Below are 27,716 nucleotides of genomic sequence, written 5' to 3'. Positions count from 1 at the left end.
TCAACTAATATTGGAGCCTAGCACAGGAGCCCGGGAGAGGGACGGGTGGAAGGGAACAGGAGAACAATCCTTTGTGGTGAAGAACAAATCAGCAACTTTCAAAAAACAAATCAGATGTTTTGGCAGTACAGAACCGTATAGTGAAGGAATTGTTTGTTTGCTAAAGGATAGGAAACTATAGTAATAGCTTAGGAAACAGCACCTTCTAGTTCTTTCTAAGCTCAGCTTCTGATGACTTTTCAATATATTCATGGGTTTGCATTTATTGCTGCTAGCATCCCCATGTATCTATTTCAACTGATAACAGTGAATTTCAGAAGAGGGGTCCCTATTTAAAGAAGAAGGTACTCAATATGTTGAAACTGTGAGCATTGCTGCTATTGACTTAAAGGGCAAATATATGTGATTTCCTTCAATGGGACACCAGATGAAACCCTGTTGATTTTTATCTAGGCTGTGGTGATCAAGCGTGGGCAAAGCTATAGACTGTACTATGTGCCCTTTAATTTCACTTGCTATGTCAGGATTACAATCAGGCCTCCGATACAATTCTACTCCATACTTGGAATCAAAAGATTTTTCAGGGAGTAAGAGTGTAATATGTTCTTTCCCCTTAAAATTCCTCTTGAGATACGGCAGTAATATTATTCGAGTTCCTACCAATTACACTTCTCTGCTGGTCACTGATTCGAAAAGAGATCAGTGGAACTTTATGGGTAGAAGCAGGGGGCAGATTCCTATATGTTCATGGTTTCACATTTTTATTGGGTACATTGCCCTGTTTTTAGTAAAATAGTATATGCCTCCTAGCTGTAAGGCTGGTTTTGAGCAAATGTCACAACTCACAGAACAACATAATGTGGATAGTAAGCAGAGGCCCAGGAACTCAGATCATCATATTCTGTGGTGCAGTTATTCTGATGCAATTATCATCCTTACATAAATTATGAGAGGCATTTTCTCCAGGCCTTTGAATTACTCCATTAAAGTGGCATGAACTCCTATTGCCATATTTTCTGATAAATTCCTTTCAGTTGCAATTATTCCATTTGCAAAAATTGCATGTCCAAATTTTTTGACAACCACATCAGTGATTAGCGATACTTGTTTTGAATAAACATGAGTTTTTTCCCAATGGCATTAAATGCTTTGTGCATTGTCTCTGAGCACTGTCGACAAATGAATAGCCACAACTAAACCTATTGTTTATCCAGAGCACACACAACTTTTTTGTGCATACACATTTTTCTCTCTGTGCTGGAGTACTTTTGGTAGGTACTATGGCATATGTTGAAGTCTTGGACTGGTTGATGAGCTCTCCTTCTAATCACATAAAATATTTGATTTGTTTACCTATATGTTTGGAAAAAAAGTTGTAAGATGGTCCTTTTACAAGGATTTGTAAAGAATTACATTGGTTGGGAAGGTGGCATTTCCTTCCAAACTCTTCAGAGATGGTATCTCACTAACTATGCATGCTCACAAAGTGGCTTACTTCGTTATTCAGTTGCACACATGAAAAATAATGTGCGCACAAAGGCAAATCCTTTCCGCACATAGGGAAAGATAATTAGAGGGAACATTGGACATCACCTAAACTGCATTAGGAACACACCAACAGAGAAAACGGTTTCAGTGTCCATTGTAGCACTTCAGTTGCTGGCCTTCTGCTGGACTGCAGGGAGCAAGCCACTTCCAAAAGCCAAGACTTTGCCAGCCCCTCCTCTCAATGTCCATCTCGCTAGAGTATGTCGCTGCCCACCCAACGGGGACATGTACACTGGCAGCACCCACACTGGAGCAACTTAAGACTCATTAGCCACTATTACTGAGGTCAATGGAGCACAACCAAGATCAGCTCCACCCTGCAATCCAGAATCTTGCACAACACCCCCAGAATTAAAGGTATGAGGGAAATGCCTACATCACCACCTCTGGCAACTTCAGATTGCACCCACTCCACAGGTTTCATTGCCCGGAAACCTGGCGCATAACAACGCAAGTTAAGCACTCTCTAGAGGCAAGTAGGTCCAGGAAACCCAAATCGTGCTCCAATCTCCAGAAACAGAGCCAGATGCAGAAACCTCTCCTCAGCCAGCCGGCAGTGCAATCATCTACGCCCTTGATATAAACCATTCTCAGGGATTCCAAGTGGGCCTACCCAAACATACGCGAACTCTGTTTACGTCCCCCAGACTCCGACACTTGAGTGCTCCTGTTGATTCACATATGCCACTGCTGAAGTATTGTCTGGCTGCACCAATATAAAATGCCCCTGCACCTGGTTAATAAAGGCCACCATACCTGTGGCAATCGCTGTCAGGTCCTTCCAGTTTGAGGAATCAGACTTCAATCCACAACTCCTGGTGAGCGAGACGCCCCAGAGTCGCTCCCCATCACGCACCACTAATGTCTGTGGTAAGAGTGATTGACAGATTGACAGATTGCAGCAGAGAAAATCCCTTCCTCATGGTGTCCTATTCCAGCCACCAATGAACTGTCCTTCATGACTTGAGACTTCAAACTCCTGCGGCACCAATGTCGATGAAAAGGAGCCACCAGAGGCCTCTGGTACAACCGTGCCCACAGCACCACAAACTCAAAGGGCTCCACATGCCCCTGAACAACATCATGGAAAATGCCCTCTCCATCCTGTAGAACTCCAGCAACAATTCTTGAAAACAAACCGCTGAGTCCAACAGGAGCAACACCCACCCCAGGACTGTTGGGACTGAAGCATATAGTCTGCACCTCTTCCTCCAATAGTGCCCTGGATGGAGCTATCACAACGAGTCGTCCAGGTAAGGAAATACCTCCACCACCTAAAGATGCAGCCAAGAAACTACCAGGGCCAAGACAGTGGTGAACACCATTGCGGCCAACAGGAGACCAAACGAGAGAGCCAGAAATTAAATTATACCTCTCCACAGCAAAATCACAAGAACTGCTCATTTGACTTCAGGATCGGCAAGTGGAAGTATGCATCCTGCGGCTCTACTGAGACCAAGAAGGCCCCTCTCTGACCTCAGGGATAATCCTTTGCAGTGCTGCAATCGTGAAAGGAGGTTTGGACACAAGTAAGTTGAACATCCTCCAAGTGGCAACACTTGTGTATAGGCGCCATACAAATGTCCAATAAATAAATAAATACAAATCACCATGCTGAGTTTTTTAGAGCCCTCTGAGACCCATGCAGGACCTGGGCACTATCTGAAAGGCACGGTTAGCAAACAATTCCTGGATCCCTTCCTGCAATACCAGCCTCTTAGGTTTGTGCCTGGGCAAAGGTGTCAACAGATTGTAAGTGCCGGGGAAAGGGCCAAGAGCTTGATCTTGAAACCCAGTCTCACCAAACGATTGTCCCAGACATCGACTGATAAAATGCCCCACATGTTGCAGAAATACTACTGTCATCTCCCAATAGGCCATAGTTGACCGTTAGGACTTCTGCCCTTCTTGCTGAAAATGGAACTTCAAGGACCACTGATCCACCTTCTCCCGCCGCTGTTGCTGGAAGGAAGACCCACGCCTGCCTGGCCTGTAAAACCCAGGCCATGGGAATTAGATGGCTTGGCCATAGCTCTAAGCTTATATGCGTACTTGTTTGCCTTAGGGACCTTATGAACCATCTCCTCCAGAAGGTCGCCAAACCACTTAGCCCCCTCAAAAGGTGGTTTTAAGGCCATCACCTTCCGGGACCCTCCTGAGTGCCAGTCTCCGAGATGTTGGTGTCACCTGCCAGAAGCAAGAGTCCCCATAGCCACAGCCGCCACCCTCAACCCATCAAAGGCGAGATCAGACAAGAATTTAACCTGAAGCCGGCTTGTCCTCCACAATAGGTGCATAAACGGTCCCTTCCATATTTTCAGAGCCTAGTCTCTGGAGGAAAATAACAGTCTGGGTGGCAAAGGACACATACACATGTTCTCACAGTCGGATGCGTCCCAGAATAGGATTTTTACAGAGCTGCATCTGCCTTCTTATTAACCGTAATCAAAACACTGCTGCTTCCTACGCAGCCAGGAGGATTGACTCACCAAGCTGGCCAAAATGGGAACAATTGCAACAACTTCAAAAGGACACATATTAGACATAATGTCGGGCATGGAAACCCGTTCCAGGTCCTACTATTCCGACAAAATCTTGTTCTCGATATCGGCAATCAAAGGTAACCCCAACATGGGCAACAAACTGCCGGACTCTTGGCCTCCCTAAAACCCCTGACATAGGAACCTCCAAAGAGGGGCACCCCACGCAATTTGGACCAGCACCTTGTCCAGTGCATCTTTAGCCAAATATTTGCCTCTGGAAACACCACCCTCCTCTGGCTCCTCAGACCCACTGGACAACCTTAGAAGATGACGGATATGAAGACGACACCTCACCCACTTGGACAATAGGTGATAACCTTTTGCTTCCTTCAAAGTCTGCAGGATTGCCTTCTGCACTCTTGTCAGAGGCACGACACCTCTTTCCATGCCTCCTCTTTTTCTGCTGAAGGACCATGGGAAGCACAGAAGAACCAGACTCTTCCTCAGACACCAGGACCGCAAGCGCATGCTTGCAAGAATGCCTTCTCCCAGCATGGGACATGACTGCAAGAAAAAGTACCAAAAACCAAGACACAGAACAGTAGCAGTTTACGCCACCAACTAAGAACACATAAGGTCCTTGAAATAACTCCAGCCTCCCCCACCTGAAATCAGTTACACTCATTGCGGAGTAATCATCCCTCTCACTATGTAGACCCCACACACTGGCTGAACGGTGAATAACGAGTAGTGGCACACAAGCCGATCCGGAATAATCCCTGTTTGCTTGCCCTGCCAGAACAGCCCAGTACAGCCGACACACATAGGGACTGAGCAGGAACCAGCCCTGCCCACCTCCAGCAATTAAAGAAAATTAAGAGATTGTGAGGGCCCCCAAAGTCGTTCCGGACCTAACTACCTGTGCCCGGATATAGAATGACTACCGGTGTTCTTGGACAAGGGAGCACGGAAGGGGCCGAATCCAACGTCATCTGGTCCCCCTCGCCCACCAGGAAGCACATGCATAGTGGCCCTCAAAGACAAGCAGCAAGTATAAAGGTCCCTATCCGGAGGACAGGGAAGAAATAAGGTTAAATTGGAAAGGGGGGGTACTATACCTCCTAGGGAGGGTCGCAACAGTTTTAATTGGGAAAAGGATTCGTGTGTATGGAGGGTGGGCATCAAAAGAAAACTAGAATGAGGAAGAGGGACAAGGAGATAATGGTTAACTGGGGGGGGGGGTATTATACTTCCTGGCGAGGGGGAACCCATTTTAATGGGAAAATGGTTCCTGTCAGTGAAGCCTGGACCGCAAAACAAAGTACTGTGACGAGGAAGAGAAGGTTTAGGATTAGTGAGAATTACTGGGAAGCAATCCAGGCATCAAAACAAAGGGTTGACCTTGGCACCTGCTTAGAGGACATCAATAAATCACATTAATTAACTAAATCATAGACTCGTGCCATCGTGATTTCCTTGGGATGCTTCAGGCTACCGCACCTTTAAAAGAGACATTCCGTATTTTGAAACATGGGGTATGTATGCTATTTACTCAGTGAGAGTATACAGAGTCAAGATCATTCAGTGAACATCTTACCCGAAAAAAAATCCGGTTGATCAGGAGTTTTCGTTTCCTATCTGCGTTTTCATGCAACCGGATGCAGTCAGAGCTGTGAAAACTCTATCCGCATCCCCGAACGCGCAGAAGACGGGGTGGGCTTGGAATTAAATGGGGAATAACAGATGCATTGCAGGCAGAAAATCCCGGAAGGACAGAACACGCATGTGTGCAACTCCGGCGACAAACTCGGCAAGCAATCCCATTTCCGGGCAGACTATGGCGACGCTTTTTCTTTTTTTTACTGTTTTCCTGTTCTCGATGGTAAAGACTTCAAACAGGAAACCGGCACTCAATATCCGGTTTTTTCAATGACCTCTGCAGTGTGCTCGCAAAACAACTCCTAGTGCCGATTCAACAGTAGGAGTTGTTTTGCGAATTTTTCGAAAAGATTCATCTTCCGCGTCCGCGTTTTCATTGGTTTTTCCACTGCTATGCAACATACGATTAATTTAACACCAGCCCAAGAGAGGGCGTGGGAGGGAGGTATTGTCAGAAGTGTGGGCGGGACTGTGGGTGGAGCTAAGCGTCGAATGTGATCTGAATATACTATAGGATGTTATTTTTGGAACATTAGAATGACCAGCAATTAATCAATTATGTGTGTGCGGGTAATTCAAATGTTCATTCCTTCTGTGCATCAAAGCACACTTTATCTGGTAGTCATTTCCTCTGTCAGAATAGTCATGTTGATAGTAAAATGTGTTCAAACCTGTAGTGTCCCACATGGACCTCCTCACACTTGATGGGTCGCTCGCTCTTCACTCATGCAAGGAAGAAAGGACCACAGGAGCTGGGGTACAACACGTCTTTATTACATACAAGTAACAGGAATGAGCTTCCCCGTTCCCTTGGGCTCCTCCCCTTCCCGCCTCCCAGTGGTCCCTGCTACCTGATATGAGAGTGTGACGACACGACCCCCCCCGTACTAAACAACAATGTCCATTTATGGCATTTCTTCTATGAGGCGGTGAGGTTTCTTACGATCTCTCTGGGGCCGCTGGTTTGTCCTGATTGTTATCTCTCGATCTGCCCATTGGGTCATCTCGTTGTCCGTGTCCTCTATGTCTCCTTCATATGGTGCGTCCCACGTTCTGCTGGTTTCAAGGGAAGAGGTTGCAGCTGGCACTATGATCCCAGGCATCATCCTAAAGTGGGATGAGTTTCTTGTCGTGGATTTGTGGTCGTTTTCTGCTGTGATCATCGAGCCGTGCCTTTTGACGACAGTGAGGGGTTCCTCGCTGAATGCTGCCATGTTCTTGCAACATTGAGGTTGTTTAAAGATAACCACGTCGCCTGGTGTCAGGTCATTCTCCTGGGCTCTTCTTCGTGTGTCTGCGGCCCTTTTCATGTCGTCTTTCATTAGAGAGTCTTTCTCTCGCATCTCTGGGTCATCTTTGTATTTGTCCTCTGGGGCCAAGACGTGTGGGAGTCTGGTCCTGACGGCTTTGCCAAACATGTTCCTATAGTCTCGCATTAGTTGATATAACAGTTTTTCCACCTGCTCTCCAGTGAGCCTTGCTATCTGGGTGGTGCGCTTGATGTTACTCATAAATCTTTCGACAGTCCCGTTTGCTTGAGGCCACAGGGGCGTTACTTTGCAATGTCGGAAACCCATATATTCTGCAAATGTCCTGAAGTCTTGCCCCGTGAATGGTGGTCCGTTGTCAGTCTTCACAATTTTTGGGACGCCATAGAGGGCGAACATTCTGTCGAGCGCGGGAATGGCGTGATGTGCTGCCGTGGATGGCACTAGCTGCAGGTCTGGGAATTGCGAATACTCATCAACCTCCACAAGTATATATTACCCACCCTCCAGTGGCCCAAAGTAATCACCGCTATTTCTTCCCATGCTGCTCTGGGAGAGTGGTCATGTGTAGTGGTTTGGGCCTGGTGTGCGGGTTGATTACTGCACAGGTGGTGCAGTTCTTGAGTAGTTCCTCTAGCCGTGAATCGAGGTGTGGAAACCACATCTTCCTTCTCATCATTCGTTTTGTGGACACTATGCCCCAGTGTCCTTCGTGGGCCTTCTCGAGGACCTTTTGGCGTAGTGCGTGTGGTATCACCAGTTTCGTGCCTTTGAGTAACAGTCCTTCGTCTGATTTTGCCAGCTCGTCTTTGATGGCTAGTAGGCACGTGATGTCTTGATGCACATCCTCAGCTACTGTCTCTTTCAGGTGTTTTGCGTGTTTCCATCTACCCATCTCTAGGCATTTTAAGATGACTTTTAGACCCTGGCCAGCATTTGATTCTCGAGCAATTTGATCGATGTCAAGTCCTTGTGGAGTACTGCTTTGAATGACATATCGGATGTACTGGTCGGTTATCGACACCTCCGCTTCGTGTTCGTTGCGGGGGTGTCGGGATAGGTAGTCTGCCGGGTTTTGTTCTTTGCCTGGTCTGTGAATGATGTCGAATTGGTAGTCTTGGAGACGTAGTGCCCACCTCGCTATCCTGGTATGCATTTTGGCCTGGGGGTTGCCGTATATGAAGATTAGTGCCTGGTGGTCCGTGACAACAGCGAACTGTTTTCCGTAGATGAAAAGGTGAAAATGTTCGCAAGCCCACACTACGGCGATGCCTTCCTTTTCAGCTTGTGAGTACGCCTGCTTGGTCTTTGACAGGCTCCGGCTAGCGTATGACACTATGTGCTTCTCATGTCCTTCCTTGTCATCTAGTTGAGTTAGAATGGCTCCCAGGCCTACAGGACTCGCATCTACTACTAGTTCAGTTGTTTTCCTGGGGTCAAAGTAGGCCATGTTTTTGGCATCAGCGATGCGGTCTTTGATGAGTTGGAAGGCTTCTCGTCACTCGGTAGACCAGTTGAACTCCGCGTTAAGCTTGGTGAGCGCTCTTAGGGGAGCTGACGGATGCAAAATCTTTGATGTACCTTGTACAGTAGCTCGCTAGTCCTAAGAACGACCTAAGGTCTGTGGTGGAATTAAGGGTCTCTGTGTTTGTGAGTGCACTTACTTTCTCCGGGTCTGGCGTCATTCCCGTCTCGGAAAAGATGTGTCCAAAGAATCGGAGGGTTCATTTGCGGAATTCACATTTTTCTCTGTTCAGTGTGAATTGGGCTTCCTCAAGGGCCATGCATACTCTCATGAGTGTGTCATCATGTTGTTCCAGTGTCTGTCCAAATACTAAGATGTCATCACTGTAGTTAAGACAGTTTGGCACGTGTTATGTTGTGGATCTCCGCTTGAAAAAGTTCTGCTGCTGAAAAAATTCCGAAGCTTAGTCTTTTGCACCTGTCAAGGCTGAGGTGGGTGACAAATGTTGTTATGTACCTCAACTTTTTGCTGAGCTCCAGCTGGTGATATCCTTTGTTGAGGTCCAGCTTTGAAAAGACGGTAGCTCTGTTCAGCAGGTGCACCATGTCAGTGATGAGCGGGGCCTGGTGGTGTTCTCTCATGATGGCTTCATTGGGCCTCCTCATGTCCATACATATGCGGATATCAGTCAAATCCCTCTTGGGCACGGGCACTGTGGGAGAGACCCATGGCGTGGGACCTTCCCCGTGTTCTATGATGTCCGGTTCCAATAGTTTAATTAGTTCATTCTCTACCTGTTTTTCTATGTTTATCGGGATTCCTCTGTAGTGCTGTGCTACTGGTGGGAGAGTGGTGGCAATGTGCAGCTCTATTTGTCGGTTTCTCAATTTCCATAGGCCCTTGAAGAGTGTTGGGAAGACTTGTTCGATATTCGCAGTGGGGTCTAGATGTTTGTGCATCATGCGTCTGTATAGAATATGTACTAGCCCCATGTCAATATCTGCTTTGTAGTTGAGTATACAGCCGCTGTTCGTGGCGGCTTCCAGAATGTGCATGGGTATGTCTTTTGAGTGGTCTTTGTATCAACATGATGCTGTGAAGAATCCTTTGCAGGCCAGGGGTGCGGTGGCCCCGTATGGGAATATGAGTGCACAGGCTGGCTGTAACTGGGGTGCATTGGGTATGCGGTTATACACCTCCTCGCTAATTACATTTACAGTGGCCCCGGTGTCAATTAGAAATCCCGCTGCTGTTTGATTTGGATCATCAGCATCGGGCTGTGCTCCTTTGCAGTGGGGTTTCCTAATGCTTACAGGCATCATTTTTTTCTTGGTTCCTCCTTGTGTCTCTCGTTTCTCCGGGCATTGTCTTCTGATGATGCACTTGACGCACTGCCGGATTGCGATTGTTCCACCAGGTACCTGACTTATCTTCGGGGTCTCCTCCTATGTCTGGCCACTGGCGTCTTGCTGTCCCTCCATTCGCTTCTCTCTGACCTTCTTTCTGGGAGTTCATCTCTGTGTTTGTGACGTGCAACGTGGGGGTCCAGTGTTTAGTGTGGTGCTCTGAATTGACTTGACTGTGTTTGCTCTTGTTCGGGTGGTGGTCGACCGCTTCTTCCAGCTCCCTTCATTTTGCTGCGAAAGATGAAACAAACAGCTTTGTAGTGGTTTTCCCCGTCTGTCCCATGTCAGGGCATTGTCCTTCGTGTGGGTATTCGTGACCGCACCTGTAGCAGAATGGGTCGCCGTTGTTTCTTGCAGCACCCTCGAGTCTGTTGAGCGTCTCATGTTTCCCATCTGTGATCTTGATGTCATCGAGACCTTCCACTTTTGCCGCTAGAGCGGCGTCCGACCGTGCCAGACGCAGAAACTCTTCCAGGCTCCAAGATTTTTGCAATAGCCGTCTCCTGAAATCTGCACTCTCACATCCCACTATGATCTGTGACCTAAGAGCCTCTCCGTTCGAGTAGTTGTTGAAGTCACAGTGCTTCATTCTCAATCGGAGTCTCATCACGAATGCATTTATGGTCTCACCTTTGATCTGTTTGGTGGTGTGGAAAATGTGCCTTTCATAATCCACATTTGTGTGTGGCGTAAAATAGCCAGTGAGTGTCGTTTTCAGGTTAGTGTAGGTGTCTCTGTCACTTTCGGGGATCTCATCTAGTATATCTCTCACATTTGAGCCCACTGCATGGTTGAGTAGGCTGTGTTTCTGAGCCTCATCAATGGGCCCAATTGCCTTGAGGCAAAACTCGAAGTCCCTTAGCCACCTCTTCCACCGTGACCCTAGGGTGCTGGTGTCACTGAGGTCGAAGTTGGAGGGCAGTTGTGACAGCAGACTGTCAGACATTGTTTGAGGGAGTGCTCTTGCCGGGTTTATTGGCACTGTCAGAGAGTCCTCTCCTGATATGTTCTCTTGTGACATGTGGAGTGTCTGTCTCTCACGTGCTGAGGGTCCTTTCTGTGTTGCCTGGCTTGAGTTTGTTGGTGTTGGGCTCCGTTGAGTGCTGATGTGTGCTGTGCTTGCTGTGCGCCAGGTGAAGACAGGTGCTTCCGATGAGCGGGAGTTATTCCTGCCTTTTTCGGGGCCTTCCGCGGCCCCCAATGCTATCCACGAGTGGGAGGCGTCTCCTCCAACCGCCCGGATGTGCAGTTAGTGGGCCCTCACTGCGGTCTGTGGGGCTCGTGCCTCCGGTGCGCGGGGTGTTCCCGCCTGTTTGTTGCCTTTGCAGCCTCCGCTGACGTCTACAGGCAGGAGACGACTCCTCCGACTGCCCGGACGTGCGGCTGGTGCGGCGTTTCAGCAGGGAGCTTTTTGCTCCACCCGCCTTGCTGGTAGGCCTTCCACGGCTTCTGGAGTCCCCTTTAGGCAGGAGACGACTTCTCCACCGGGGGACGGGGAGCTAATGCACTCACTTACCCGTCGTGTGCTGGTACTGCAAAGCGGGAGGACGATTCCTCCACCGCTCGCCGTGCTGCCTTTGTGCAGGGCCTCCTGCCCGCGTCCCGATACTGCGTGGCTCTTCGCTGGGGCAATGCGACTTTGTTGCAGGCGCTGCCTCTCCAGCGGGCCCAGCGGGTGGTGCGCGTGTCCGCAGTCCGCCTCGTCGACAATGCATTGTCCCACATGGACCTCCTCACACTCGATCGGTCGCTCGCTCTTCACTCACGCAAGGAAGAGAGGACCACAGGGGTTGGGGTGCAACACGTCTTTATTACATACAACAAGTAACAGGAATGAGCTTTCCCTGCTCCCTTGGGCACCTCTCCTTCCTGCCTCCCAGTGGTCCCTACCACGTGATATGAGAGTGTGATGACAGGACAAAACCATGAGACATATACAGCTTTTGCGTTTTCATTGCTCGAGTTTGGGCTACACAACAAAGGACAACTTGCATACGGAGTCTGTGAAGTCGTTGCATATCGTGGCTCAGTTCTATGCATGCAGTGAGCAGCAATATGCAATGAGTGCCGTAAAACAACTCCCCCCAAACCCTTCCTCCAACCCCCAAGTTGAGAAAGTTCTCTGCCACAGACTCTTGCTCGCAGCGGTTTCCTAACCTTGTTGTCTTTACCTCCACGTACCTCTTCCTCATGCCAGAACTTTTGAGGCCTCAGCAGCCACAACAGTAACTATCCCAAGAAAGTCAACAAGATGATCAGCACCTCGATGCCCGCGGGCTGTGTGAGCACTTTAAAAATGTAAATAAATAAAATGATAGCTGACACGGTTACTTACTGCTAATCTTCATTACTCCTAGTCTTACTCTTCCTCGTTACAGTACGTGTGAGGTTCCCAACTCCTGAATCCATTCCATCTTTTATCTATTTTATCTAACACCAATACCTGCCCCACTCCTACAGAGAGTACAATATTCACCTAGCCTCACAACATGTTAGTTGCAATACACCCTAACACATCATTGAAGGTTATTCACGCTTCACCAGGGCGGCCGAAGAGGGTCGTAAGTACTGTGACGAGAAGGAATAGGACTAGGTGTAATGAAGATTACTGCTAAGTAACCAGGTCATTACCTCTACCTCTCCCTCCCTCATCCCAGTACTTACTTGTGAGGCATACAAAACAGCGGTGAAAAGTGATCCACGAACACCAACAAGATAGACCAACCAGTGTGCAGTTGCAACACCCCATCACCAACTTTATTTCAGAACTGCACACCAAATAACCTGAGTGGCAGTCTCAACACTCAACACCCCCTCCCCAAAGGAGGAAGACCCTTGCATGTTCAAACTGAGGCGATAGTGTCTGGTAAATGTATTGAGGTCGGCTCAGGTAGCCTCCTTGCAGATTTCCTGAATCAGCACTGCACTCACCTCCGCCCAAGATGTTGCCATGCGCCTCATAGAGTGACCCTGAACAGAAGCAGGCAAAGAGACTTGTGCCACAGAATAGGCTAAGGAAATGGCCTGCCTAATCCAATGGCTATTCGTAGTCACTGATAACTTGAGGCCAGTCTTCGAACCCCCAAATGTCACAAACAGACTGCTAAAACTGTTGAAAAGATGTAGTTCTGCACAGGTAGGCCAAGACAGCCCAGTTTACGTAAAATGTGTGCCTCCGCTCCTCTTCAAGCAAGGTAGGACTGGTAAAGATGGCTGGCAGCACAATATCCTGTGCCCGATGGAACTTTGAAAGAACTTTAGGAAGGAAACCTGGATCACATCTAAGAACCAGAGAATCCGGGAGAACTCTCAGGAACAGAGCCGTGTACAACGCTCCAATTTCACCCAGCCTCCTTGCCAAGTTAACAACCACTAAGAACAAGTGAGAAACTTGATATCAATGGACTCCACAGGTTCAAAGGGAGAGTCCTACAAAGCATGCAAAACCAAGGGAGAGTGCCAACGAGAAACATCAGCAAACACCATGGTTTTAGACAAAAGGAAACTTTAATAGCAGGGAGACCACCGGCTCACCCCCGGAACTGAGAACCCAAGGCTCCTTGAAAGTCTGGATCGCCACCCACTGGGCCCTAAGAGAGGACACTGCGAGACCCAAGTCCCAACCATCCTGCAGAAATTGCAAAGTCAAAGGTACGGAGCTATCCAGGGTGCGCACTGACTTCCTAACGCACCACCTTGCAAAGTGTTTCCAATGCGCCTGTAGGGTTGACAGGACGCAAACCACGGAAGTAGGTTACATCTTCAAGGTTTATTTCAGGCTTAAGAAAACAGGAAAAACACATTGACATGTTGCTTCACTCCTTCAGTTCAACAGGCCATCTCCTGGTATTCCACTCAGCATATTGTCTCATTTCCACCTTCATGTTATTCCCAAAAGGCCCACTACTCCTCTGGGGAACTCTCCGGCAGAGGTTCATCCTGGAAGGCAAAAGGTATACCATAGTAGCATGGATCCTTTCCCCTTTTATAGTCCCATCTTCCTGCTGCAGCCGATCTGCCTTCTCCTTGCTCTGAGCAAACAATCACTTCAATTCACTGTAGTCCGTGCCCCCTACAATGGCCGCCATACTTCCTTCATCCGGCTCTGATGTCTTGTAACAGAGAGCCGATTCCCTGCTGCTGCAGGGTCCTCTGTGGCTCTTTGCCACATCAGGTAAGATCCAGACCCTTCTGTGGACAGCTGTGGCTATCACATGGGCTCTGGTGGTGGCTGGCCCGTCTCGTTCATGGGCTCAGATGCAGCCCCAGGAGCCATTGCCTGTGCACTGTCCCCGCCGTTCCTCAGCCCCCTGCAGTGGGATCGGGTGAACTGTTGTCACCCAGAACGGGAGTGGCCGAGCCCTGTGATACACCTGGAGCGGCAGCAGGCGAGCCCCAGTGGTTCCCACAGCGCCCAATACACCTTCAGCTTCGAGGGATGCCTGGACTTCTGAATAGCCAACACCAATTGTGGAGTCAAGTCCCGTCTGTGTAATCGCCCGCCCCATACAGAGTGGGCATGGGAACAAGGGTACGAACCATCCTTGAGCCCCAACCAGGTCAAAAAGAAGAGGGTACCAAGAGCGCCTTGGCCACACATGTGCCACCAGAATCAAATCTGACTCAGAGTCCCAAATCCTCATCAGTACCTTGGGAAGTAGTGGGATTGGAGGAATGGAATAAATAAGCCCCTGTGTTCAGTGTCAAGGCATCCACACCCCAAACCCCCTGAGATGGGAACCTGGAGCAAAACCATTTGAGCATCCATCAGTGATGCAAACAGGTCCAGCGCCGGTGACCTGAACTTCTGACAGATCATGCGAAACACCAACATGCGCAAGATCCAATCGGACAACAGGAAGATTCTACTCAGGCCATCGGCCTGGATGTTTTTCACCCCCTACATGAACTGCCCGTAAAGATAGCAGGTCGCTCTCCGCCCAACATCCCAACTGGAATGCCAGAGACTCCAGGTGATACGCCGTTGCACTGCCCTGGTGATTGACATACGCTAATGCCAACGTATTGTCCATTCGGGCCAGAATAAGCGACCCCCGGATGGCACGGGGAAATGTTTGTAGAGCCAGGAAGATCACGGCCAGATCCCTCCAAATGGACGAATGTGATGCCTGAATCGGCGTCCAGCGCCCCTGAGCACTCTGGGCCTCAAACACTGCTCCCCTCCCGTTCCGAGGCCACTGGTGTTGGTTATAACAATGTTCAGTAAGGGGCAAACCAAAGGAAACCCCTGTAGCAGAGTGTCCAAGTCCATCGGCCACTAGAGCTGAACCCTCAGCTCTGGGGAGAATGGCAATCTGTGACTTGTACATCTGTGAATCAGTCTTCAAAGAGCAGTGAAAGTGGGACACCAGTGGAACATGGGCAGACGTATCCACGGAACCACAAAGACACATGCTGCCTTGTGATCCTTGCTCAGCAGAAGCCCTAAAAAATGCTGGAGATGTACTGCATGGTTCACCTGTAGCAGATCCTGCCCATGTGCGGTACAGGAACAGGCCCCTATATATTGTAGATCCTGAGAAGGCTCCAAACAAGATTTGCCCCAATTTATCAGGAACCCCAGACATTTCAACACTCCAAAGACAATGGTTACTTGCTCCATCAACAGCTCCCAGAGTAACCAGTCGTCCAGGTTTTGAAAACACCTGTATGCCCCTAGCATGAAGGAGTGCCACCACCGGATCCAACACCTTTATAAATATCCTGAGAGCTTCCTTCAGATCGAACGAACAGGCACGAAACTGGAAATGTCTGCCCAGAAATAGAAATCACAAATCCTTCCTATGTAATTGCCGAATGGGCACATGAATGTAAGCGTCCTGTAGATCCAGGGACGCCAAAAAGTCCAAATCTCGATCAACGGGATGATCTGTTCCAGGCTCTCCATCTTGAAATGCAGAGTCTACACAAATTTGTTCAGCCACTTCAGGTCCATCATCAGCCAGAACTTGCCATTTAGTTTGTGCACCACAAATATAACAGAGTAGATCCTCCTGGCCCTTTCCGTCCTGGGAATCTCCTTGATTGCCTCTTTCTGCAAAAGTTCCAGGACATTCTGGGCCATGGCCAAAATACCCTCCGCCCTCCTGGATAGCGTAGTTACCAATGCTCCCGAGCACGGGGGTAGGGGTGGGGTTTGAGCCAAATTCGATCCGGTACCCCCACCAAACAAGCCTGTTCACCCACAGTTCAGAAGTGTCCTGTGAAAGACCTTTTCAGGGCCGAATCCATCTTCTTATCGACAGGATCCTGAAAGGCTGCTTCCTCAGCTGCCATTGACGAGTGACCCTCCAGGCCTAACAAGATAGTATCCAACTGGAGCACCCGTGGAAGCGTCCTCTTCCCCATCAAGCAGATAACGTTTTCCTAAAAAGCGAGGAACCACCACCTTTTCAGGCTCCCCGCTCTAAGGATCTCCTCCCGAATTTCAGGAAGTAACACTAGTCCCACCTTGATAGTATGTTTAAACTGTTGTGGGGGAGGCCAGGACCCAGAGGCCACACCAGCCCCATGGGTGCCTCTTGAAACCCCATGCAATCTGCCTCCTGCACAAACACTGCAGCCAGTGCTTCTTTGTCTAGATACTTCCCCTTAGGATCCTCAGAATATCCTGGGACAGCATCCAAAGAAGAGGAGTCGCAGTCAGAAAATGAAGCCAACCACAGTACCAGAGCCCTGGTCCATCTGCACGTCTCCCACAGAACAACAGCAGAAACCAACAGGAAATTATCAGGAACACATCAACACTCCAGCACTGCAAAGCATAAACAGCCAAAGCAGAGCAGAACTCCTAAATAAAGGTCATGGGCTCAGCATGTGAAACAACTCATCACTAATTACATCTGCCAGCCCTACTCAGCTTCACCTGGACGAGCACACAAACTACACGACCCAGTCATGGCAGCCATGGCTCTCTGCCACAATAGCAAAAGTATCAGATAGCACAGATAGCACAGCGAGCTGAGCACTCTTTTCTGACATCTGTGCACAGCCTGCTACGCAGTTCGAATCCCGCCGGTGCCAGCTCAGCCTGTCATATTTCCAGGATCAATAAATTGAATACCATGCGGTGGGTAATGATATGAACTGTTATTACTGTGTTTGATGCCCTAGGGGGAGCTAGCACTATATACAAAAACTGGTATTGTATTATTAAAAGCCAACTTCAATTAAAACAAGCAGTGATGGCGGGGTATCCGAAATCTTTCATATAAGCAATAATCATGCCTCAGGTAAACCTCATAAGACACGACACTGCCACTGGGTAGGTAGAGCAACCTTGCAGAGGCACTGGGCACAGCCTGCACCCCTGCAAGGAGAACACTGCGGTCTCACTGAGGCCCCATCGCCAAAGACCCAGCCAGGCCCCCTTGCGGAAGTCACAGGCACAGCCCTTACCCTGGTGAGAACAGAAGCCACTGTGGCGCATGGTTGCACCGCTGCCCAAGACACGTCCCCATCTCCATGCAACTCAATCATCGGAGACGGGGACCAAACAGCCCAACCTGACAAAGACATTGGCACCCACTTTGGTTACAGCCTGGTATTCCCAGCAACAGGACACCCCTCTCCCAACAGGAGGGACACTGACGGCCTCCAGGACATGGAACTGGCGTATCGCCCTCCTCCGCATCAACATGCTTTCAGTTTACATCACAGAAGAACATCAGCAAAACTGCAGCAAAGACCCAACAAAACTGCAGCAGGACTACCTCAAGAGCAGAACACCAGCACAGTAAACGACCAGAAGCCAAAAGACCCCAGCAGAGCCCCTTACATATAAGCCAGCAGGGGTCAAGGAGATGCACCCAATTACCAATTAGGCAGAACACGTTCCGACCACACCTCCATGCACCTGGGCAAGCCACGTGACTAGCTGTCTCAGTTAGGTAATGGTGGTTCGTTCAACAGCCCTACTTATAAAACCACAGCAAGTACGTCAATTGTTGTTCAAGAACACACCCCCCTAGCACCAAATGCTTGTGCCACCATGCCGAGTGCTGTTCTCATTCTATGTCAAGACTGGAGATGAGCATTATGCTCAACTTTCTTTAATGCTTACTCGTCAGCAGCCTTTCAAACGTAAACGTTTTTTTTTAACAAACAGAAATTTCCAACAACAAAACAGCAATATAAGGGAATACTAAACCCCATAACTCCCCTGTTTTGTAGTTTTGTCCAACTTTGTAGTCCACAAATCCAGACCCAGTTTCCCTAACAAGCCACAACCTACTTCGGTCCTTTCCTCTTTCTTTTGCTGCTCTTCAAGCAGATGAGCACTACTTTTTGTCAGCTTGTGTGTCTGAGGCTTATTTTGTGATATTATCGGCCACTGGCATTCAAGGGTGTTTCAGTGAGTGTATTACGTTGTAACGAGTAGCATGACGGAGCGTGGTCTGTGTGGGTTGCATGTTTCAAGGTTTTTCATTATGGTCGGAGCACGAGCGAGTAGAAAATAGAGCGCACGTTACATCGCTGCGTGCGCTCCAGTGCAAGAATGAGGATGGAGCAGTGGCCGATCCCGCTCACTCCTCACATCCGATCTCATGGGTGGTATGCATCCTGGGCAAAGTCAACTGCAAGCTCTATTCCGAAAGTAGGAGGAATTTGCTGTAAAAAATTGATTCTAAGCTAGGCAACATAGCTTCATATGAGGCAGGTGAAGGCAGGCAAGGCATGCTCTTTGAGTACCCCTTTGCGAAAGAGATGACAAAGTTTGTGGATATGTACACGTCTTTAGAAAAAGCACAATCAAAGATTTCTCCCGGAAGTGTGTATGCCGGGACCAGACGGTATAGAGACCGCCAGACCGGTCATTTCAATTCACAACAGAGGCCTCAGAGAGCCAGGGCCCAGTAGTGGGAGTCGAGGCAGCAAGATGCCTTCTTTCCCAGCAGAGGCCGGCATTCCAGAGGTCACAGAGGATGTGGCTCTTTCAGGCAGTAGAGTGCCTATTGTGGTAAGTGCGCAATGCAAACAGGGTCCTGCGATGGGGGGCGGGACGAGATTGTTTATAAAGAGGTGGCAGGAACTGTCAAGTCACTCTTGGGTGTTGCAAGCTGTAGCAGGCTTACAGTTGGAATTTGCAGGTTATCCCAGTCAGAGGCAAGAACCCCGTCCCATTCAGTTGGCGCAAGAGGAAGTGGTTCTCTTACAAGCACAGCTGTACAGCCTATGGAGCAAAGGCGCGATAGAGAGCAGTACACTAGACAGGCCCGCATTTTTCAGCAATATGTTTCTCGTGCACAGGAAATAAAAGTCGAGGCCGGTGATTAACTTGAAAGAGCTCAACGGGTGGCTAGTTTACAGGCACTTCAAGATGGAGGGTATTCACCTCTTGCGGGATTTACTCTGGCAAGGGGACTGGTTAACGAGACTAGACCTGAAGAATGCGTACCTTACAATCCCCATTGCGACGGAATATCGAAAGTTTATTTGCTTCTGCTGGAAAGGTGAGAGGTGGCAGTTCAAGTGCCTCCCCTTTGGGCTGGCCTCAGTGCCGTGGGCATTCACGAAAGTGATGTGGCGGGTAGCGGCGGCAATAAGAGATAGGAGCATGCCGATCATAGTGTATCTGGATGATATTCTTATTCTGGGGCAGGACAAGATAGAGTTGCAGGAACAGGCGCAATGGGTTAGTGCACTCATCACTTCGCTAGGCTTTCTGATCAATCACACCAAGTCAGAGCTGGGGCCCATTCAGAGGTTGGAATTTCTAGGTTTCATTATAGGCACCAGGAAAGCTACACTGGAGCTGCCAGCACACAAGATGAGGACGATCAGGAAGGAGTTGAGGTTGGTGCTCAGGGAGAAGAATATTTTGCTTTGGAATGTAGCCAAAGTAGTAGGGTTGCTAGCATCAACCATTCTGGTGCATTTTCCTGGCCTGTTACATTACAGAGCGCTTCAGAGGCTGAAGATCAGGCACCTCCGGGGCGGATTAGGGTACCATCAGTTAGTGCCATTAGACGAGGAAGCGAAGATGGAGTTGACATGGTGGTTGAAAAACATGGAGGTGTGCAACCGGCGCGCTATCTTCGGCAGCGTTCCAGACTTAGCCATAGAGTCTGACGCAAGCAGGGCTGGTTGGGGTGCCAGATGCCGAGAGCTAGAAACAGGAAGGAAATGGTCCGATGAGGAATTGAAGCTACACATAAATTGGTTGGCAGTGCTAGCAGGTACGTTTGCAGTGCAGACATTTGCCAGGGACAAAGCCAATTGCTGCATGTTGCTGAAGATGGACAACATCTTAGCGGTTTGGTATATTAATCATCTAGGAGGTACGTAGTCAGAATGTTAGCCGAGCTTGCGAAAGAGTTTTGGCCTCACTGTCTAGAGAGGAGGATATTTCAGTTGGAGGTTGGATACCAGCACACTGGGGACGGGCACATTCCTCCGCAATGGCGGCGGAAGCAATCCATTGCGCTTTTCCTCATTCATTATATTGACACAGCTGCTGGCAAAAGTTCACAGGGAGGAAGCTCAGCTGGTGGTGGTAATGTCGATATGGAAGTCCTAGGCCTGGTTTCCAGTCCTGATGGAACTTTCCGTGGATTCTTTTTAGGATGATGCCTGTTCAGCAGAACCTCCTATTGAGCAAGTCTGGGCAGACACATCCACTGATCAGTGCGGGGAGCCTTCAGTTGCTAGCCTGCATAGATTTGGGCCAAGCTGAGATCTGCTGGGGCTTTCCAGTATCACTGCTGAATTCATCAAAGATTCCTGGGCTCCCGACACCCTTAGGAGCTATGGCCGCATGGGACAAATGGGAACGCTGGTGTGTCCAACAGAGTGTTTATCCTATTTCTGAACCTTTAGTGCAGGTGCTTAATTTTTTGGCAAGTCTGTCCCAGGATGTCGGAGATTTCTGGACCACAGGTGTGTAAAGGTCAGCTATTTTGGCAGGGCACGAGAAAGTGGACTGCCTGCCTGTCAGAAAGCATCCTGTGGTAGTACAGATTTTACGGGGAGTGAAACTATGTAAAACGTCCTTGGTGAAGTATTTATTCCTTTGGGACATGGACAGTCTTTAGAGTGTTTCCCACTTGGCAGGAGAACGAGCGTTCTTCAGTGACCAAGCTATCTGGGAAACTGGCAGTGCTGCTTTGTTTGGTATTAAACAAAACAGAATGGGTGCCCTAATGGACTGGTAGCAGATCGAGCAGAAGCAATATCAGAAACAATAGAAAGGGACTGCTACTGTTGCTAGTACTTGTTTGGTTATTGATTTTAACCTAGTTGTATCAACATATTGGGCCTCATTACAAGTTTGCCGGTCCGGTAGTAACACCGCCAGTAAGCTACCGGAGCCGTTACTACCGGACCGGCAAACTACGAGTTCTGCTTGCCGGTGCCTTTCCGCCCGCCAGGTCTGACCTGGCAGGCATACCGGCACCCGCGAGCAGAGCATGTCCGATGCACCGGCACCTTTGAGCCCTATGGAGTTCAAATGGGAATGGGGAGTAATTATTACCGGCACCTGGCAATGGGGATACACTGGGTCCGCCGGGGATAGAATGCCATGGCACATCCCCATTGCTGGGTGCCGGTAAAAAAACATCTCTGGCGGCAGCCGTGCTGGTAATTACCGGCACGGCTACCGCCAACGTCGTAATGAGGCCCACTGTCACAAATTATTAATTTAATTTGTATTCGTATCCACAAAATATCATGCAGAACACTGGAGCGTATCATATAAGCCCAAAAGGTTTTTTTTAAATGTTTACTCTGAAATTCTTATTTTAACTCATAGAGAAACATCAACAAAACTAGTACATTTAAAACCTACTTGTGCGTAGGGAACACAATTAAAGTGAACAGATTATGGGCGTTGTTAAAGGAAGAAGACAACGAAGACCCAGTGCAGGTGTCGAACAAAATGATCAAAAGACTGTTGGAAAGTGAAACTGAACTTAATTAAATACTCATGATGGAAAGATTTCATAAAATATCTACACAGAAATTGATCATCAAAACTATCTGAATGTTTTCTTCGTAGCAAAATAAATTCTTAAATTGTAAAGCAAACAATTCTTCATTCTTTATAATTCAATCAAATAATTTTGCCTGTAGCCAGATACGATGTAACAACAGTAGAGAATCACAAATACTTCATCGTTGTTATAGCCAAAAGGAGCTAAATGCTTCCCTCTACTTTTCGAATATGGCCCTTTCTAGGATGCTAAAGGAATTTTGTCAACCAGAAAGGAGAAACAAATGGGTCTGCCTACGTGACAGTAGGGGGATCTAGTTCGAGTGTAGGGGTGTGGTTCTAATGAATGAAGTGGTGAAGAACACGCAATTCAAGTCATGTTTCAGTGGCATGCAGTGTTCAGAGCCGCCTTCTTCAGGGCGTGGCTACAAAGACCCTGTGAATATATATATGTATAGATCTGGTTAGGTTTGAATGTTTGTGGATATGAAACAGTGAATAAATCATAGCCCAAAACAAAATTTGGATTTCGACAAAAAGCAAGCTGCCCCATGGTTAAAACTTACGATGGAGAAATGGTGCTCCAATTCCCATCAACTGGGTTGCTTGAACACTCTATATGCCGTACATGGCCTGGGCTACTATTCTTGGCGAGCTGTTGAAGCATGCATGTGCATGGAAAGTGGTTGTTCGTGTTGCAGGAGTGGTGCGGTCCACTGGTCAAACTCTAAGTTATAGGTAAAGCGGCAGGAAACTAGGGTAAAGGCCTCTGTGTTGTGGCACACTGAACAAAATGTGTGCGTAGACTGTACTCATTAAAAAGAGAGAGAGAGAGGGGCCTGACATTGCTGGACCCAAGGCCGAGTCTTACCCGGAGGCGTCCAGCGAATAGGGAGGGAGAAAGTGTCAACCCGGCGTTGTGAAGAAATCTTCTGTTGTTGAGTGGTTAGAGCTCTCGATCGTCACACTCTGAAAAAAGATCAAGAGGGGAATGAGTCCCAGAGGGAACGGCAATGTATGCGCCTGACTTGGTGCAGAACCAAACGTGGTGCCGTTGTCTGTGGAGCGAATGGCAGGGGGGCTTACCGAGACGAGTCAGGTGTTTGGCGTGAATCAATCTTGGTTCTGGCTTCTGTGCGGCTCAGCGTTTGAAGAGGGTCAATTTTGTTTGGGACAGGCGGTGCGTCCTAGGGTTTCAGAGGGGCATCTAAGATCTGCTGTGTTTGAAGGAACCAAAAAGGACTTCTCTTTCATGGCTGCTCCTAATGTGCGGTGCGCACCCGTTGCTATGGAAACCCATACAGGGTGCACTACGTTGCTAGGCAATGGAGGACGCGGGACATGATGGGCCGTGAGTGTGTCTTGGTATGTCTGTCGTGAAGCTATATTGTGTCAAACTAATTTCGGATTTGGACATGCGGATACGCTCAAATGTGCCGTGATGTGCATGCGACTGTTCGACAGACTCTGTGCATACAGACTGACCTGTGGAGAAGCTCATTCAGTTGTCTCCTTGAGGAGCTCTGTGTGGATCTGTAAGCGCATGCATGGTGCGCAGAAAGGGGAATAGTGGCCCTAGCAACTGAGAACGATTGATTGTGCTGGCATGGCGACCACCTGGTGGTGCAATGAGCCTGGCAAGCCGTGATGTGTGGTGCGGGATAAGACCCCTCAATGTAACCTGTCTAAAATAAAGTTGTGCAGGGTGGTGGCATGAATCTCTGTGTGTCACTGCAATCACAGATGAAGGGATGAAGGGGAATCTGGAGGAGGGTATCATATGTGGGGGGCACTTGGTCCAGAAAGACACACGCATGGGACATGAACTCCAGGGGTAGGAGGCCAGATTATATCATACTCTGCGGTAACTCAAACTAGGTGGATACTCGCATTGATGTCAGGTGAGGAAGTACAGTGTGATTGTATGACCCGGTGGTGGGGTGATAAATATGCTATTTGTTTGGTGTCATGTAGTAGAGGGTCGGATGTTAAAACATTGGAAGTAAATAGGAAGATCTATCCAGAGAGATTTCCTCCCCGTATTTTCAGAGTAATCCCAAGCTCTGCGTAGTTCAGTGTATTAAGGATTACGAGTAGGCGACTCAGGCTGTCGGGACACCATGGGCGCATCAGTTATTAATAGCACACTGGAAACCTTATCACGCAATAGCTTCCGCCATGATAGCCAGGTATGGAGTTATCAGCAATTGACTTGATTGTTTTTGGGGCGCATTCTGCCAGAGGCGCAATGATGTCTTTGGCATTCGCAACGTGGGCATCTATGCAAAACATATTCCCTCTGTGCCGCCCTCAACATTCTTAGATGAGAGCACATATCAAATGACAATCCGCACACTGGCTCCCAATACAAGAACGCATACATACACAAACACTATCACCCACAAGTGCCTTTCTAAATCCGAACCCCCATACCTTGTATAGAAATTCACAACAGCCTGAACTCTAAGACCAATGAGATCCTACTATGCTCACCGTCTCATCACTCCAAGATTTAGACGCACCAGTGCTAGGGGGTAGAGAGGTCCAGCTTCTCTGTCATTGCAGGAAAACACTGGAACAAACTACGGCTAGCGCTAAGAACTGAGCAATCATATCGGGCCTTCCGCAGACAGCTGAAAACCTGGCTTTTCACACAGGGACCTATGTGAACCTCAGCCCATGAACACCCCCTGCCATTTACTTCATCACTTACCATGAGTTTTGACTGTATATACAATTACCTGCCTGCTTAATTCTACTAGTACTAGCGCCTTGATGCATAAGGGTTTTGAGCGCTGCTATAAATACAAAAATAAATAAACCTATTGAAATCGTCTGACAGGACTTCAGACAGAACTTTGAAGACCTTCTATTTGAAGCCAATCTCAGCAGTGGTGACAGCAGTATTAGGTAGCTTTGAACAAGCATAATGCTTGCCTCCGGTCTGGACCTAGAATGAAGTTTACCCAAGCTTACAGCTCGGCGAGTCTTGATTCTATTAAAGACATGGAGGAAAGCATTATCCCGCCCAAGATACGTGACAGTGTTGTTTCTTTTCATTGGTTCACAGGTGACGAGCAGAAGAATCGTTGAATGTGTTGTTCTTGATAAGGAGCAGCGTTGAAGGAAACTCATAAAGTTACTCAGGAGTTGTTCATGGAGGCGAAGAGTGGAGCTGTTGCTCGCAAGGAGATCTTCGTTTTTTCGGGTCTGTTGGACTGGTGATAGTTTCGGATCATCAAAATAAAAAGGAAAGGACACAGACAGGATGTGGCACATTAGGGAAGCTGGGTTTGGATTGGTGGGCTGCAAAATTAGATAAAACTACAAAACACAGGGTACCTATGGGGTATAGTAGTCCCTTATATTGCTGTTTTGTTGTTGGACATTTCTGTTTATTAAAATAAAAACAGACAGTTTGAGTAAGCATTAAAGAAAGTTAAACATAATGCACGCCTCTGTGTCTTTAATAGAACAAAGACTCTCTGAGCTGAAAGAGGGGAGGAAGGGTGGGTGCATGTGATCTTAGCATATACAAGCATCAGAAATACGAATACAGTGAGTAAGGTTTAAGTTATGACCTGTAACTATTGTTCTCCAGCATCGATTCACATGCTTATGAATATTCCCCGTCGTCAGGCTAGTAATCCTCGGTAAAAGAAAAAACAGTTTCACTTTCACTTGAAAACTGTATTTCTCCTCTAAACCAATCACTGTCATCTGGGTCATACTGCCCCCATCCAATGACAGTCCTCTCCCTTAGCCCCGCGTCTGGCAGCCATCTTCAGATTTGATAAGCACCTAAAGTGGCAGTATGACCAAGATGAACCGCAGAGTGTCCGGAAGGAGGGTTTGCATGTGAATCCATGTCAGACCCCTTCTGGAGAACAATAGTTACAGGTAAGTAACTTAGACCTTCTCCAGCATGGGATCTGGCATGAATTCACATCCTCACGAATAATGAATACACAGCAATACACCATTACACAACCACAGGAGGTGACAAAGCTCAACAGACGCAATTAGCTCTTTCCTCTTGAACAGACTCACCTCCGGTGAACAGGTTGTGTAGCACTGCTTGGACGACTCTGGACCCCTCCCTTAAATCCCTGTTGACGCAGTGGACCTCCACGTAGCAGCCCTGCAGATGGGGGCCTGGATATAACCTACACATCTGGCAGAGGTGATGGCCACAAGGAAAGCCGTCTTCCACGAGAGAAACTTGAGTGGGGCCTGATGCATAGGCTCAAAGGGCCCCCCCCCATGAGCCTCGCCAGAACCACGTTGAGTTCCTACGCCAGTGCAGGAGCCTTCACCGGCAGGAAGGATCGGAAAAGGCCTTTGAGAAACTCCTTGATGAATCTGTGGGAGCACAGCGAGGATCTCCCAGGGGTCCTGGTGTAGCGGGATATGTCCGCCAGATGTACCTTGATGAATGCGTGAGCCAGTTCAGCTTTTGCCAAGGACAGCAAGTATGGAAGGATATGCAGAGCTGTGACCCTCAAAGGGGTAATCTTCTGCGACTGGCACCCCATAGCAAAACACTTCCACTTATGGACATAGCACTTCAAAGTGGATGAGGCCCTGGTGAGGACCTCCCTGCAGTCTGCAGGCAACTCAAAACCTCCAAACTCTAAGGCTGCAGAAACCAAGCCTTCAGGTTCAGCGATCATGGGATGTGATGAAGGATTGCGCCTCCGTCTCTGGTGAGCAGATCAGAACCACCAGCAACTTGACTGGAGGCGACGACGATAGGCTGAGAAGGTCCAGATACCAAATTTGTCTCGGTCACGCCGGGCGATGAGTATCATCTTGCATTGACACTATCTGAGTGTGTTGATGACTCATAGCAGGAGAGGGAACAGAGGAAACATGTACAGAAACAGTCCTTCCCACAGGAAGGAGAACACGTCCCCCAAGCTCCTTGGTTGGTGGAATCTACTGGCATTTAGAGTTCACCGCCATGGTGAAGAGATCGATCTGGAGCCTGCCCCATTCAACGAACAGGCGGCCCACCTGATCCTGACGAAGCTCCTGCTCATGGCAGGAGTGCAGTTCCCTGCAGAGGGAGTCTGCAATGGTGTTCTTGACTCGCGCCAGGTGGCGAGGGACGAGGAACATCCCCTGTCCGACGGCCCAGTGCCACAAGTCCTCAGCTTCCTTGGCGAACACCGGGGATCGAGGAGCCCCCTGCTTTCTGATGTAGAACATGGTAGTGGTGTTGTCTGTGAAGATCCTCAACACCTTGTCTTTCAGAGACGGTAGGTATCTCTTCAGGGCCCAGATCACTGCCTGTAGTTCCAGGATGTTGATATGCAGATCCATCTACTCCGGCAGTCACAGGCCTCTGGTGTGCAGACGCCCGGTGTGTGCGCCCAAAACTTCCATGGAGGCGTTCTGAAATTCTGTGCTTTGGTCGATGTGGGAGTGGACCCCCCACCACTCTATTGCCCGTCGGAACTCCTTGCTGAGAGGGATCTTGTCCGTGAAACCTCCAGACACTCGTATCCAACGGGCATCCAGGAATTCTTGTAGGGGTCGCATCTGCTACCTGCAGAGATGGACGAGGTAGATGCAGGACAACATCATGCCCAGTAACGACTTGATGGCCCGCACCATGGCCGTCTTTGCCGTCAGGAAACAGGAAACACAGTTTTGTAACTGAGATGTTTAAAACAGGCTTTATGCATTGGCTCAAAAGGGGGAACCATGAGTTTTAAGAACAATGTTTGAGTCCCATCCGGGAGTTGCACCTACAATTGGGGGTTGTAATCTTTTTACTCCTTCCATAAATGCTTTAACCACTGGTACTTTCCACCATGACACCTTACTTTGAGAGGTGGCGTATGCTGAAAGATCTGGTAGGTGAAACTTAAGGGAATAAAAGACTAACCCTGGATCCAAAAGGTAATGTAGTTAGTGTACTATATGTGA

The 27,716-nt window shown here is 48.6% G+C and overlaps 1 long non-coding RNA gene across 1 annotated transcript in view; it reads right to left on the bottom strand.

The window, feature by feature from the left end:
• LOC138577737 (uncharacterized) overlaps window positions 1-6,060 on the bottom strand; it is a 34,286-nt gene extending 28,226 nt beyond the window's left edge. Inside the window, exon 1 of the long non-coding RNA XR_011303978.1 lies at window positions 5,629-6,060. This is a non-coding gene — a long non-coding RNA (uncharacterized lncRNA). The remainder of the gene's footprint in view (window positions 1-5,628) is intronic.
• Between the last annotated feature and the right edge of the window lie 21,656 nt (window positions 6,061-27,716).

Source organism: Ambystoma mexicanum, chromosome 1p (genome assembly GCF_040938575.1).
Source record: "Ambystoma mexicanum isolate Mex_15411 chromosome 1p, UKY_AmexF1_1, whole genome shotgun sequence".
NCBI classification, from domain to species: Eukaryota; Metazoa; Chordata; class Amphibia; order Caudata; family Ambystomatidae; genus Ambystoma; species Ambystoma mexicanum.
The sequence above is the reverse complement of the archived record's forward strand: the minus strand, read 5'-3'. Positions and strand labels throughout refer to the sequence as shown.